The sequence below is a fragment of the Triticum dicoccoides genome, chromosome 4A (genome assembly GCF_002162155.2).
Source record: "Triticum dicoccoides isolate Atlit2015 ecotype Zavitan chromosome 4A, WEW_v2.0, whole genome shotgun sequence".
NCBI classification, from domain to species: domain Eukaryota; kingdom Viridiplantae; phylum Streptophyta; class Magnoliopsida; order Poales; family Poaceae; genus Triticum; species Triticum dicoccoides.
In genome coordinates this window covers 146,628,414-146,641,449 of record NC_041386.1, presented here as the reverse complement: position 1 = coordinate 146,641,449, position 13,036 = coordinate 146,628,414, and the positions used below count along the sequence as shown (strand labels likewise).

Sequence of the window (13,036 nt, the reverse complement as noted above, 5' to 3'; positions counted from 1 at the left end):
TTATATTACGTTTTAACGTAAGAAACATCTTCCAAAGAAAATAGTCCCACTATTGGTTCCTTTCTTTGGGTCGTCATGCTTATCATGATCTTGAAACCTCACCTCCGATCAATGTGGGAGGAGAATATTGAGGATTTAGTTCAGGGAAAGTTCCCGAACTCTATGGTATTAATGAACCAAAATTTTCACTTCCGTCGTTGCCGACCAATGTGATCCTTTAAGATTGCTAGCTTTCGGCTTCACCCAGTCCAAGGTACTAACTCGGATGACCCGGTAGTAACAATCATAGAGGTGCTCCCTTTACCGCCTAGCCGAACAATCGGGAACGTAGGGGTAAGCACGGGAGCCAGGCAACCCAGCTTGGCCAAAATCTTAAGTCAAATTGATGCATATATATGGCTTTATAACGATGATTACGGAAGGCATCCCTTGTATATTAAATACAAATGGTGATGATATGTTTACTTTGACTCCGTTGCGACCGTTTATCAGTTGAAAGTGGCCCATCGTCGGCTTCCACCCCCTTGTAGATACTACACATGCTGTTTCCGCAATAACAAAACAACCCTTAGCCGACGTCTCGGTGCCCGAAGGCGGTTACGTTAGCAGAAACGAGGCAATCAGATATGCGGGCTTTATAACTTTCACTTAGTCCTAGGAGCTTTAAGTTGGAAAGCCAGTAACTAGCCCCGGGTTAGTGTTCGGCGACAGTCGAGGTCAAGACGTAAACGCTTCGGCCAATGTTATGAATAGCCCGTCATTTAAGATAGTCATCAGATCGCTGACCAGTTTACGCTTATTGTGACAGTCAGTTTTCGGCTTTCTCCACTGGGGTGCTTTACCATGCGAGCCGGAAGCACAATCATAGTGGTTCTCCCTTTGCACACCTAGCTGGACAAAGTGGAACGTAGGAGGCAAGCACAGGAGCCGGGCAACCCAACTATTGACCGAAGACACAATTTGAAACTGATGCATATATAACAATATCTGAGAATGTTTTTGCCGAATCTCTAAAGGTGTCCGGCGTTGCACTGCGAGACTTATGCTGGAAAGACACAAATAGTTTAAAAGTGCCATAGGCTTGGAAAACCAAAAAACGTCAGTAAAAACTTGACGTCCGAACAAGATCAAGTGTTCGGTGTCAATCCAAAAATTGGTCTTAGAAAAAAAGTGCTTATGTCGTGCTTTAATATGACACATCCTATCTCAAGACTTCAAGCGGGTCAGCCTAGGGCTTCAACCTCCTATCCCTAAGGCGGGGTACTTCTCGTTAGGTCAATTTAGCAAACTGAACTCTAGCGATTTTGAGAGAGAAATTAGGCTCCCCGGCTACTGACCACACACTCGCGTCGAAAAAGGAGTGATAGAAAAAGAATTTGCAACGACTAGGAAGAAATCATTTATTATAAAACGACTCACATATATTTAAGATCCCCCAACTGACTTGGGTAAAAGAATTTTTATGTATAGTGATCGTATGTACCGAAGTACTTGTATCATATCTGTGTTCACCCGAACTTTAAACGCGTCTTAACCGACCGTCGGTTTCTCCCTCTTCGGTCAAGGACCGAAAATTGTTATGTACTCCACCTGTCGAGAATATCAATGGTGTTTCCGATAACCAGGCAATTAGGCCATAAGGCTGTAACAGACAAAGCACGCGCAGGGAACTTATGATATATTACTGACGAAGTGTAAGAAGCATCTTCGAAGAAAATAGTACCTCCACCGATACCTTTCTTCGGTTGCTCATTGTCACTATGAGGCTTGTGCAATAGATTTTTTGTACTCATGAGTTCCGTTGTGTGCCGACCATGATTGCAAACAATAAGAGCACTAGCTTTCGGGTTCACCCAGTCTGCGGTCCGAGCTCGGATGAACCGATCGTGACAATCATAGAGGTGCTCCCTTTATTCCCTAGCCGAACAATCGGGAACGCAGGGGTAAACACAGGTGCAAGGCAACCCAGCTTGCGGAACACTTAAGTCAATATGGTGCATATTATGGCGTAATACACGAACAAGGAACAGAGCCATACAATTATAATCATATGCAAGAGGAAAAGCTTCATAAAGGAAGCCCCCAAATAAATGGGGTATTTTAATTTGTGTGTCACAAACAAAGTTATGACAAGGAAAGTTTTCACAAACAACTTTTTGCCAAGAAAGTATAATGCTTTGGTCGAACCGAACAAAATTTAAAGTTGAAAATTCTGATCATAAAAGCGACTTAGATGGTTAATGTGTTCGGCATTGATGACGCGGTCCGAGCTTGATGCGGGACAAGGTCCCAGCCCCCGAGCTGGTCACGAGGTGGCAGAGCGAAGAGCTTGGCACTCTGAAGTGGCGATGTAGCACGACCAATGTGGCGAGGTGGAACCCCTAGTTCGACCGAGGCGATGGAGCTAGCCGGCAGTATGACGCCGAAGTCCCCGGCGTGGGTTAATGAAGTGATGACGAAGCCCCGGTTGAGCCGAGGTGACATGGTACGTCAGTACGCCGAGGTGACAGCGTTGCCGAAGCCAGATCATTTATCTGTGCACAGAAAATAGTGCAAGCCAATAATAATAAGATATTTTAAAAAGAAATCTCTTCTACTTAATTAATTTAAGTGATGTAAATGATTTAGAAAAAAGTGGCCTCAGTGCGGCGGTCAGCTCGATGGAGTGGTCGCGCAGAGGCATCTGCGTAGGTCGATTGGACGAGGTGATGACACATCACAATCAATTTTAGATGTGTGCCAGGCTTATGAAAAAGCGATCGCCCAATCCAAACATTGGTCAGACTGACGCGGATGGAAATCGCCATGTACAAATGCCGATAGAATATTTCTGCAAAACTATGGCAGTAGAAAGCAACAGAAAAATGCTCTGTGCGTAATAGTAATTTTACGTGCTAAAGGGAATAGACATGAGAAATTAAACCTGTTTGATGATCCTGTCCATAGCCGATCAAAGCAAATAAATAGCAGTCTATACAAATCTATAGTCATGTGTGCTGTGTATGCTTAAGGTCCTTGCCTCCACTATGTAGCAATCCGAGGAGAAACATTTGTTGCTTCCATTACGTGGGCACGGGCAGCACTAGTAATAGTATTAGTGCTTACACGTGGGAAGTGCACAAAGACAAATGATTAGTCAAAAGCATAGACTGCTTTAGTAATAATTAAATAATAAATAAAAGAAGAAAAAGATTAGGTCTACCTGTTGTGCGGTCATCGATCCGAATTCTAGTTGGCCCCTGTGCGCTGTTCTGCATGGGCAGTACTAGCGCTGTGCAGTCTCCCCGCTGGGTCGGATTTCCTTTTCTAGCAGGTGAGTTCTTAGGGTATCTCCAACCGTTCGGCCCCCCAGGGCGCCTAAATAGAGCGACCTGGGGGTGTGCCGGCGCTAGTTCGGCCCCTGGGGGCGATCTAGCTTTCAGTCACGCCCCCAAGCGCCGGCCTCAGAATGCGGGAAATTTAAAACTTGGTCGTTCCCGCCCTCAAAAAACGCCACAAATCCGGCGATCGGACATAGTCTGGCGTTACAAAAAACAGAGCGTCGCACGCTGCAAGTTCGCGTGCATGATTCACTCGGCGGGGTCGGCTCCAGGCGTTGGCGGAGTCGGCGTGCTCGGGCTCGGTGGTGTCGGAGCTGCTTCGGTGCTGGGCTGTGTCGGCGCGGCTTCGGCACTGTTGGGCGGCGACATAGAGGCGTCGTTCGGGCTTGGCGTCCGTGTGGTCGTGGACGCGGGAGCTTGCGTCGTCGGCGTCGTCGGTGTTGCCGTCCGCATCTGATTCAGGATGAGGCCGCGCTCCGCCATGTACCACGCCCTGAGCTCCTCGTCGTCGCTCTGGAGCATGTCCGCCCCGCCCATCAGAAAAGCCATATCGGTGTTCCTCTTCTTCGCGGCGATGTTCGTCCGAAGCAGGTCGAGCTTGATGGTGCTGTTCTTCATCAGCGACGACCACCGCACCTCGGTCTTCTCTTCACGTAGGATGGCCTGGGCCTGGGCGTCGGCGAGGCAATGCTCGATGGACTCCTGCACTCGCGCGGTTGCCGCGTCGGCGTTTTCCCCTTCTTTGCCAATTTGTGGCCGTCCGGCCGCCCCTCACTCGCGCCCGGAGTCGTCGCGTCCGGCTTGTATGTCTCCTTGGCCTTGTCGAGGGCACGTCGGACTTCCGCCCACTTCTCGCACTTGTCAATGCGCTTGTAGACGTGGAGGTCCTTGAAGTCGGCGTCTTGGTTGTCGCCCCGATACATGGCGAACATACGCAGAAGCTGCGCAGAGGAACAAACAGTTGGCGGGCAGCGGGCGTAGCCGACGAAGATATGCAGGCGAACGACGTGCGTACCTGATCCTCAACGCCGGCGTCGCTCTCCGGGCAAGCCGCGACCTCCTCGACGATTCCATGCCATTTGTTGCACGCCAACTGGATACGCCCCCAATGGTTCGCCATTGCCTTGGAGCCGCGCTGCATGTAGACGCCTTTGAAGTACGGGTCGACGAGCTTCCGCTCGTCGAACTCGGCCTTGATGCGGTCCCAGTACATCTCCAAGCTCTGGTTCACGCCGGTGGTCGGGTCGAGGCAGACGATTTTCCATGCTTCGGCGAGGCATTCCTCCTCCTTGGATGTCCACTTGATGCGCGGTTCGCCTGACCTAGCCGCCCGCTTCTTCTTCTTCTGGCGCCCCTTCATCGGAACAGGAACAGGAGCCGAGGAGGAAAGCGAGCGAGCGGGAGAGATGCGAGGGAAAAGCGTCAAGAAACGGCGGGAAAAGGCCCTCGGGTCGCCGCCAGGGCGGGCCCACGCGCCTTTTTCGCTTGCGCCGGCTCCCCAAGCGCCCCCAGGGCGCCGGGTTCGGCCTGGGTCCGCCGGCACCAATTTTTGCCCGAGCCGGCGAAAAACGGGCTTCTGGGGACGCGACTGGGCCGTTTTTTTGGCGCCGGCGCGGCAAAATCGCCTGAAGAGGGCCTGTTGGAGGCGCGGCTGGAGATGCCCTTATCCAGCCAGTGTATGATTTTGGCCCTGATCGGGTTGGCTCGACACGCGTCCCCAACACTAGGACAGAGTTCGGTCGCTAGGCCTCTCGCCGCCTTGATAGCCTGCGTGAGCCACTAGTATCTGGTGCCGAAGTCGATGTTGATGCTGGGCGCCCGCATCACACAGGGAAGGCGTGAAAAAATCCGAAATCACAGGGCGTTTCGAGTTTCTGATGTTGCGTTCGTAGGACCGCGGATAAGACTGCACCATTATATAGGCCGTACTGTAATCTGGCGCAACAATAGTGGATGTTGTAGCAATTAGTCATCAGGTTAAAATCAATACGGCACATGAGATATTAGTATCTCATGCGGAGGTTAGAAAGTAGTGGTATCATAGTACTACTCCTCACGCTGGGGTCAAGCTAATCCTGTATATGAAATATGCACGGGACAAGCCACCAGTACAAAAGACTTCATTAAATCTCTCCCTAATAATAAAGCATGGATTAAGTCTTCGGGTTCACCGTTACAATACGCTTTCTTCTCATGTCGTAATATTAGTATCTCATGCGGAGGTTAGAAAGTAGTGGTATCATAGTACTACTCCTCACGCTGGGGTCAAGCTAATCCTGTATATGAAATATGCACGGGACAAGCCACCAGTACAAAAGACTTCATTAAATCTCTCCCTAATAATAAAGCATGGATTAAGTCTTCGGGTTCACCGTTACAATACGCTTTCTTCTCATGTCGTAATACGCTTTTACAATTCGTATAGACAAAATCAAAATCCCAGATGGTACTATTCCGAGAGGTCTAACAGTCGAGCTTTGGCTGAAACCTCGCGTACGTAATCGGGCCGGTCCATAACCAGGAAACGAGAACATGAAAATAGCACGAAAAACAAAACCACACTTGATGGGTTCGAGCTCGCGACCTCACGCTAGGTAGCAGGGACGCCAACCACATGAGCTAGCTGTTGATAATGCTCAAATTGCAGCGCCCGAGTTAAAGTAGTTTAGAGACAGGTCTATTTATTTTTCTTAAATACTTTCAACAATTCTTGGAAATAAGTGTGGACGATTTTCCTTAAAATATTTGAATATGAATAGATTTTTAAAATCGTGGATAAATATCAAAAATTCAAACAAAATTTTGAAACTTGAACAAATTTTGCAATTCCAAACGTTTATTTATTTTTGATATACGTTGTATTTTTAGAAGAATATATATTGACCATTTTTACATAAATTTTACAATTTTACATACAAATTGAACAATTTTTCTCCCGTTGCAACGCACGGGTCTTTTTGCTAGTCTCTCCCTAATAATAAAGCACGGATTGGGTCTCCGGGTTCACTATCGTGTATTTTTCAAAAGAGTCCTTCTATTGTTTGATAATCTATATCTATACGTACTAACGCACGGGCAAAATTTCCCCTCCCTACGGACCTGAGTTGGAGTCAAACTACACCAACCCCTTCAACAAATATCAATTTGAGAGGCGGAGGAGAAGCAGACAAGAAGGCTTGCCCCGGACCTCCGCTCGTGCTGCCAGGAGCTTCCGTGGGTCAAGTTGCTACCGTCCCAAGATCCCCTGTTGTGCCGCTGCTCCGTTCCACACTGCCGGATCGACGCCGCCGATGCCCTGTGGTGCTGCGATCACCCCGTTCAATACGAAGAATCGATGATGCTGATAAGTCGTATGATCGATTTCCCCTTGATTTCCTCAACTAGAAAACAAGATCGAGATAACTCCGCTCCAGTCATCCAACCACGTCTCAAGCCACTGCCCAAGATTTTTCTGCTCCGCAGTGCAGCCGACCCCTGGGTCGTGGCCGTTGTCGGCGCGCTGGGTCGTAATTCCTATCTAACCCCGGATCTAGGCGGCCTTGCCGCAAGGCACGCCGACTGGGAGATGGGAGAACGATCTCCAGCATTGGGTGTTCCGCAGCACATCCCAGCGGCTAGGGGACGGGAGCACACTCTCCTCCAGGGGATCCCAAACAGTGTCTTGGTTAGCGAGGGCCGCTGCTTCTTATCCGTGTTGCCGATCTGACTGCTCCGCAAGCCCCTACTTCAGCGAAGATGCAGAGGCAGATGAGGTCGACACGGGAGGAAAAGTCGTCAGGGGAGGCGGCGCTGCAGGGAGAGGAAGTCGAAGGACATGGCTGGGCTGTGAGAGGTCGCGCCAAGGGAGATCAGGGGAGGATGAGCTAACAGGCAGGTCAGAGAACCGGAGGAGCGCTCGTGTTTGACCCTGATGCGGGATTGCACGGGCAACGGAGCTGAGGGTATAGGGAGCGAGGTCGGTGTCCGTGGCAATGGGGCTGAATGAAAGATGAAATTATTGACTGCTCGTTCTCTACAATTTGGATGAGAGACTACACTATGATGCTACTACTTGCGGCTTGATTATTATATTTTCTGAAGTTGCGGTGTTGCGGCCGCTTGCTATCATACAAGGTGAGGGAGAGAAAGAGGGGGAGATTTTGCAAGGTAAAAATATCTTTGTTTTGGGTTGTGCTGTCGGTGCTTGTTTGGTGCTGCTACTAATGCTACGAGAGAGATACCGACTGCTGGCACTGATTATAAGCGTTTCATGGCTGATGTTTATTACTACTAGATTGAGTGTTTTGTAAGCATTGTGCGTGAGGTTTGCATGATCAATAGCATGTTCAATTGATTTCTGGTATTTATGAACTATATTGCTGGGACTGGGATGCTTTCTTTTTCATTTTATTTTGTTACGCTAGATTTTCCGTGACAGAAATATTATGAGAGGTGCAACGATTGCTAGAGTATGCCAATTTAGCCAGCGGAAGTTAGGATTGGATAAAAGGAATACTTAAAGGCACACACAATTTTTCACTTAGAGGTAACAAATGGATATATGCTTCTAAAATAACTTAGATGACATAACTCTCAAAGAGGCCGAGATAAAAACAATAGTACCTAAGATGCATCTTTGCATAGGTTAAGTCTAGATGTTTATGCATATCGTTACATCTTGGACGGTACAATGAGTTGCTCTAGAAAATTAAGATGCAAAAGTATGACGATTATCTTGATAGCCTAAAAAATATTGAGTATATCGAGTTTAAATGGAGCCGGCCAATCCTAATTCATGGCCACTGGTCTTTGTTCGCACAGGTTAACGGTAAAAAAGCAAGTCGACAATGCTATCTAATGAGCACGAGGATCCTAAGGGCACATATTTAATCTGCGTGCATTAGAATATATATACTCTGCGAACCAACCTATGGTTGGATGGTTAGGAGAAAAACCATACTCCAGCTCACAAGGGTACAAGTTCTAGACTTGGCACTTGTGTTCGCATTTTCTTGGGTTCATTTCATGCCTTTCGGCGATGTGTATTTAATGTCAGGAGAAGTTCCCGTTGTCTATGAAGGTTTATGTGATGATTTCGTCAATCTCTAGATGATGTGCCGACTCAGTCTCTCGAAGACGCTCATAAGGAGCATCTTGCGAATTATCTTGATTCCGCTTTAATCTCCTTAATAATGCTTGCATACTACCCACCCGTGCCTTCCTTGGTGTCATTGACCACAACCTTGCACTCTTGATGCTATGATCACATGTGATTGACAAAGATCAAGAGCAAGAGAAAAGGCTTCACGGAACACCAACGCTTCCAAGGTTGCCGGATCTAAGACCCCCAAGCATTTGAATGCCGAGAATCCTAAATATGTGTCTACATCATCATTGCAAGAATATAGTATTAGCCTTCACACCCGTATGGAATGGGTTGGAGACCATGCCACGCTTCACCACTCCCTTCGGCTCAAGGAGCGGGCAGGGCAGGGCAGCATTGAAGCAAGCTAATAAACCTTCATATTTTGTTCACCTGTTAAATAGTCCTATCTTACTTTCTTAACTACATAAATTTATATATGACATTGGTTGACGTATTAACAAGTCCTCTTGTGAATTGATAAGCAGAGACTGGTGCACGAATCTAAATTATTTGGGAAACGAAGGAACTGCACTCTTCAATGGGAGAATGGCCCGAATAAATTGGAGAATAAGGGAAGATGGTGAACATAAAAATAGCATGCAAGTTTTTCTCCCGTTGCAACGCACGGACATTTGTGCTAGTAATAATAAAACACGGATTGACTTCGTAGGTTCACCGTCACAATACGCCTTTTCCCATGAATTTACGCTTTTAATTTAAATTTAAAACATATACGCGAGGTGGTACTAAAAAACCGTTTCGTCCGTCCGCCCGTTTTTCCTTCTTTTCTCTTTCGTAGGCGTTGGGGTCACCCGTCGCCCACCTGGGCCATAGCCCGTAGAATCCATACGAGACACCGTGGTAGCCGGCCCAGTCAATCTAGAGAGGAGGCAAAATATTCCGCTGGTCGTAGGAACAGACACGACCACGGGCTCTCCTCTCTCCCTCTCCTCTGGATCCGAGCCGCCAGGAGGCGCACGACCTGCGCGACGCTCGATCCGGTGCCGCGCCGGCCGCCGACCGATGGCCGACGCCGGTGATCGGAGCACACTGCACCACCGGTCTGCCTCAGCTCCCCCTTTCCTTTGCGCGCCCGAGCTCCTCGCTGTACGCCGCCCGGGAGGGCTCGCGCTCGCCGCTCGACCAAAGCCACCGCCGGCCGGTCCGGTGCCGCGCCGGCCGCCGGCAGATGACCGACGGAGGTGTTCGAAGCATCCTGCACCACCGGTATGCTTCATCTCCTTCTTTCCTTCACATGCCCAAGCTCCTCCCTATAAGCTGGCTGGGAGGGCTCGTGCTCGCCGCCACCGCCAGCCGGTCCTCCCTGCACTTGCCCGCGACCTCTCCGCCCCCTCTACACCGCCCTACACCTCAACTTCAGACGCACATGTGTTTGTGGATGTTCTCGGTTATTTTTTGCACACAAGGTGTTTGTGTGTTTGTCTGAGCCAGTTTCAGTCACAGATCCTTGAAGTAAACTCCCACATACGAGATTAGCTCTCCTTCCATATGATTCAAAAAATGGTAGGATGGTGGGAGTTAATTGGGATACTAGAATAATGGGTTGCTAATTAATTTACATCATGTGGAGTCTCAAGACACATGGGTACGCTGGCTCCTATTGTTTGAAAAATTTATATTGAACTTTCTTTAATCGTATAAAGGAGTTGCAGTTAGGTGTTGCCCTTTTTTATGCCTAGACACAGCAGCTCCAATAACATCTGGACGCTCATGGTGAGATATATTAATTATTCTTATAATGGTCATCTGAATTTGCAGAGACAATTAGATTTTGGAAGCAGGAATCCTTTCCTCATAAGATGGATGAGCTGTAGGATTTGATTCTGTTCAGCTTGAATTAGTTTTTCATCATCATGTTCTATGTATTAGGAATTCATGCCTTACAGCTCTAATTTTTTCGCATTGTTGGTGTATGCTGGGAGTCACATTGTTATGCATGCTAGCAAACAGTAGGATTGAAAGTCTTACCCTGTTGGTTATTAATATCTTTTCCACTATAGTGAGATTCAGCAATTTAATTCGTATTAAGGTCACACAAACAGTTTGGTTTTCAGATTTGTCTTGACAAACATATTTGGTTCAACAATTTAATTCGTATTAAAGTCACACAAGAAGTTTGATTTTTAGATTTGTCTTGACAAACATATTTTTGCAGATTATCCTTACATAAGCAATTGATTTCTGCAAGTTCCTTTCACTTCTTATTTATTTCTTCACTTGGTTATGATGTACTGCTATTCGTTTTCATGATGATTCATGCATTTTGTAGTTTTCACTCACAGAATGTTCTCTCTAAACAAGATTGGTTCCCATTCTTACAGTGAAGTAGCTACTGAGCAGTGCGGCCATCGAGCGACACCAGACCGCGGGACAGCGTGAGAAGAGGCAGGGGGTGTCTGGCGGGATGGGGAAGACCACGAGGAAGTGTGGCGATGGAGTGCAATCCCGAGGAAGAAGAACATTGCAAAGAAAGACCCTAGCCAAGCGCCACCCAATTCTCTTTCATTGACCTATCTAATGGCCATCAATTCAATTGGTCCAAGCTGCTGCGTTTGACCTTCCCACTGACCCACTACATCCTCGCTCAGCTGCTTCTGCTATGTTTCTTCTCCATGGCATTGTCGGCTGCCAGTGTGCCTGACATCATGCCTATGTGACCTCATATCATGCTCCTCTACGTGTTCTTCTCACCCTGGTTCCATGAGGAGAGATGTTGTTCTGTGGTTCTGTAGCTCTACTCCATAGCAATGATGGAGTCGCCTCCAGATGGGATAGCAATTATCTCGGGATCATGGTGAGGTTACTGAGTTGACCCTTCATTTGGCTCTGTTCGTGTGGATCTATTCATGTGCATCTGTAAACTGTATTTAGGTACAACTATTGTTCTAGCACTTGTGTTTATTATTTTTGTAAAAAAAAGATTTCTTGATCTCATTAAATTGGGGTTTTATGTTGACATGAAATTCTAACTGAATTTGCTATTTACCTGACAATTCCAACAATTTTTTATATTGTATTTGCATGTACGGAGCTGCCTAAGCAACGGCCAGGGGGCATATGCTTCTCCTACCACTAACATCTTCATCCTATTTGAGCCAGAATAGCTTTGGTGCCCTCTCTCGCTCATGGTGAGGCCGTGCACGCTTGCCATGGTTGTGGCTACGAAATCTCAGACTGAGTCGCTTCGGTCGGGCACTATTCAGGTACAACTCACTTTGCTCCACCATTGTTGGTTGCTGTGCATCACATGCTTGATGAAATTCAGAGATGGTGTTGATCTTGCTCTTGCTAGACCATCCTTGTTATAAATCATTATTGGGTTCTAGCTAGGGTCTTAGGAATTGATAATTTCCAGATTGTATCGCTGAAAATGTAGTTCTTATAAGATTCTCATTGTCAAGTTGTTATGGTAGCATGAGTGAAAATATGTTCCTTTTAAATGCTTAGATTCTATAGAAACCTCTAATCTATATCCTAAATTACTGTATTGTGTGCTCTTGTAAAATAAACTGTATATATTGATTCAATTTATATATGTAGTACAATGATTTTGCTCACATCACAAATATCTAACAACAAGAGTGGTACTGAGTTCACTTGCAACCAAAACATTTAAATTCCAGTTCAACATTGCATATTCCTATCTAATAAACGGTCAGATGTTTCAGATTAATGTGGGAATTTCTAGCATATTCCTCTTTTACGGTGACGCCAGATTTGAATTTGAAGGCGTACTTGCCCCTGAGCTGGCGGTGCCTGAGAACAACGACGACAAAATTCTGGCATCGTCTCCGAGCTCTGTCGCAAGCAACGCAGGAACGCCTCAGGCTCAAAGTCGGGTTGCTGTGCAGGCGAGCGGCAGCAGCCACTTATGTCTCTTCCAAGAAGGGCGCCACCTTGGAGGAGCATAACGACACCGGCTGCAGCGGCGCACGAGCCAACAAAGGGACAGGACCATTGGAGACGACGGACACAGAGGTGCATGCTAGGCATGCCGATCATCAGACACTAGGGAGCGATCCCACCCGTGATGCCACAGTACACGCAGCCGTCGCCGCCGCCGCCACATGCCATGATCTACGGGCAAGTGCCTGCTCAGCAGCGTACAAGAGAGATCACCGCGGGGCCCTACTCGCCAAGACGATGCTTCTCTTATCGTGCTTATTTACTTGCCTTCTATGTGTGACGAGAAGGAGCGGGAGATTCAGAGGCTCAGGTTGGCATCACTAGGTGAGTTCCCTGCTGATTTGTCGAGCACGGGATATAGACTATAGTCGGGTTCCTTCCTAACTCTGCTGGGCCTAATGAAGAGAAAGAATCAACTTTTGAGATTAATTGGCTAGATCCAAGCAGGCAGCTGCACAACATCGTCAAGGAGAAGATGAGAACAATGCGATGTTCAAAGAAGCAGGCTCCAGTTTTGGTAAATGAGTAGTGATGTTGCAACCACCAAAACAAATCTGAAAAATAAGACAAAGACAAACAGGTTGAGAGGTTGGTTAATGATATGGAAGATCAAGTAAAAAACGAATTATTGGAAGCCCCGGCAAGCAAAGTAAAGAAAACCCTA

At 47.4% G+C, this 13,036-nt stretch overlaps 1 long non-coding RNA gene across 4 annotated transcripts; it reads left to right on the top strand.

The window, feature by feature from the left end:
• Window positions 1-9,335: 9,335 nt before the first annotated feature.
• On the top strand, window positions 9,336-12,801 carry LOC119285472. Of its 4 annotated transcripts, none has more exons than XR_005139490.1 (4): window positions 9,341-9,672; window positions 10,788-11,260; window positions 11,498-11,669; window positions 12,135-12,801. It is a non-coding gene; the product is annotated as an uncharacterized LOC119285472 (long non-coding RNA). The 4 variants fall into 4 exon arrangements; XR_005139492.1 differs by having other exon boundaries at window positions 9,343-9,672; window positions 11,566-11,669; XR_005139489.1 differs by having other exon boundaries at window positions 9,336-9,672; window positions 10,788-11,669.
• Window positions 12,802-13,036: the final 235 nt, after the last annotated feature.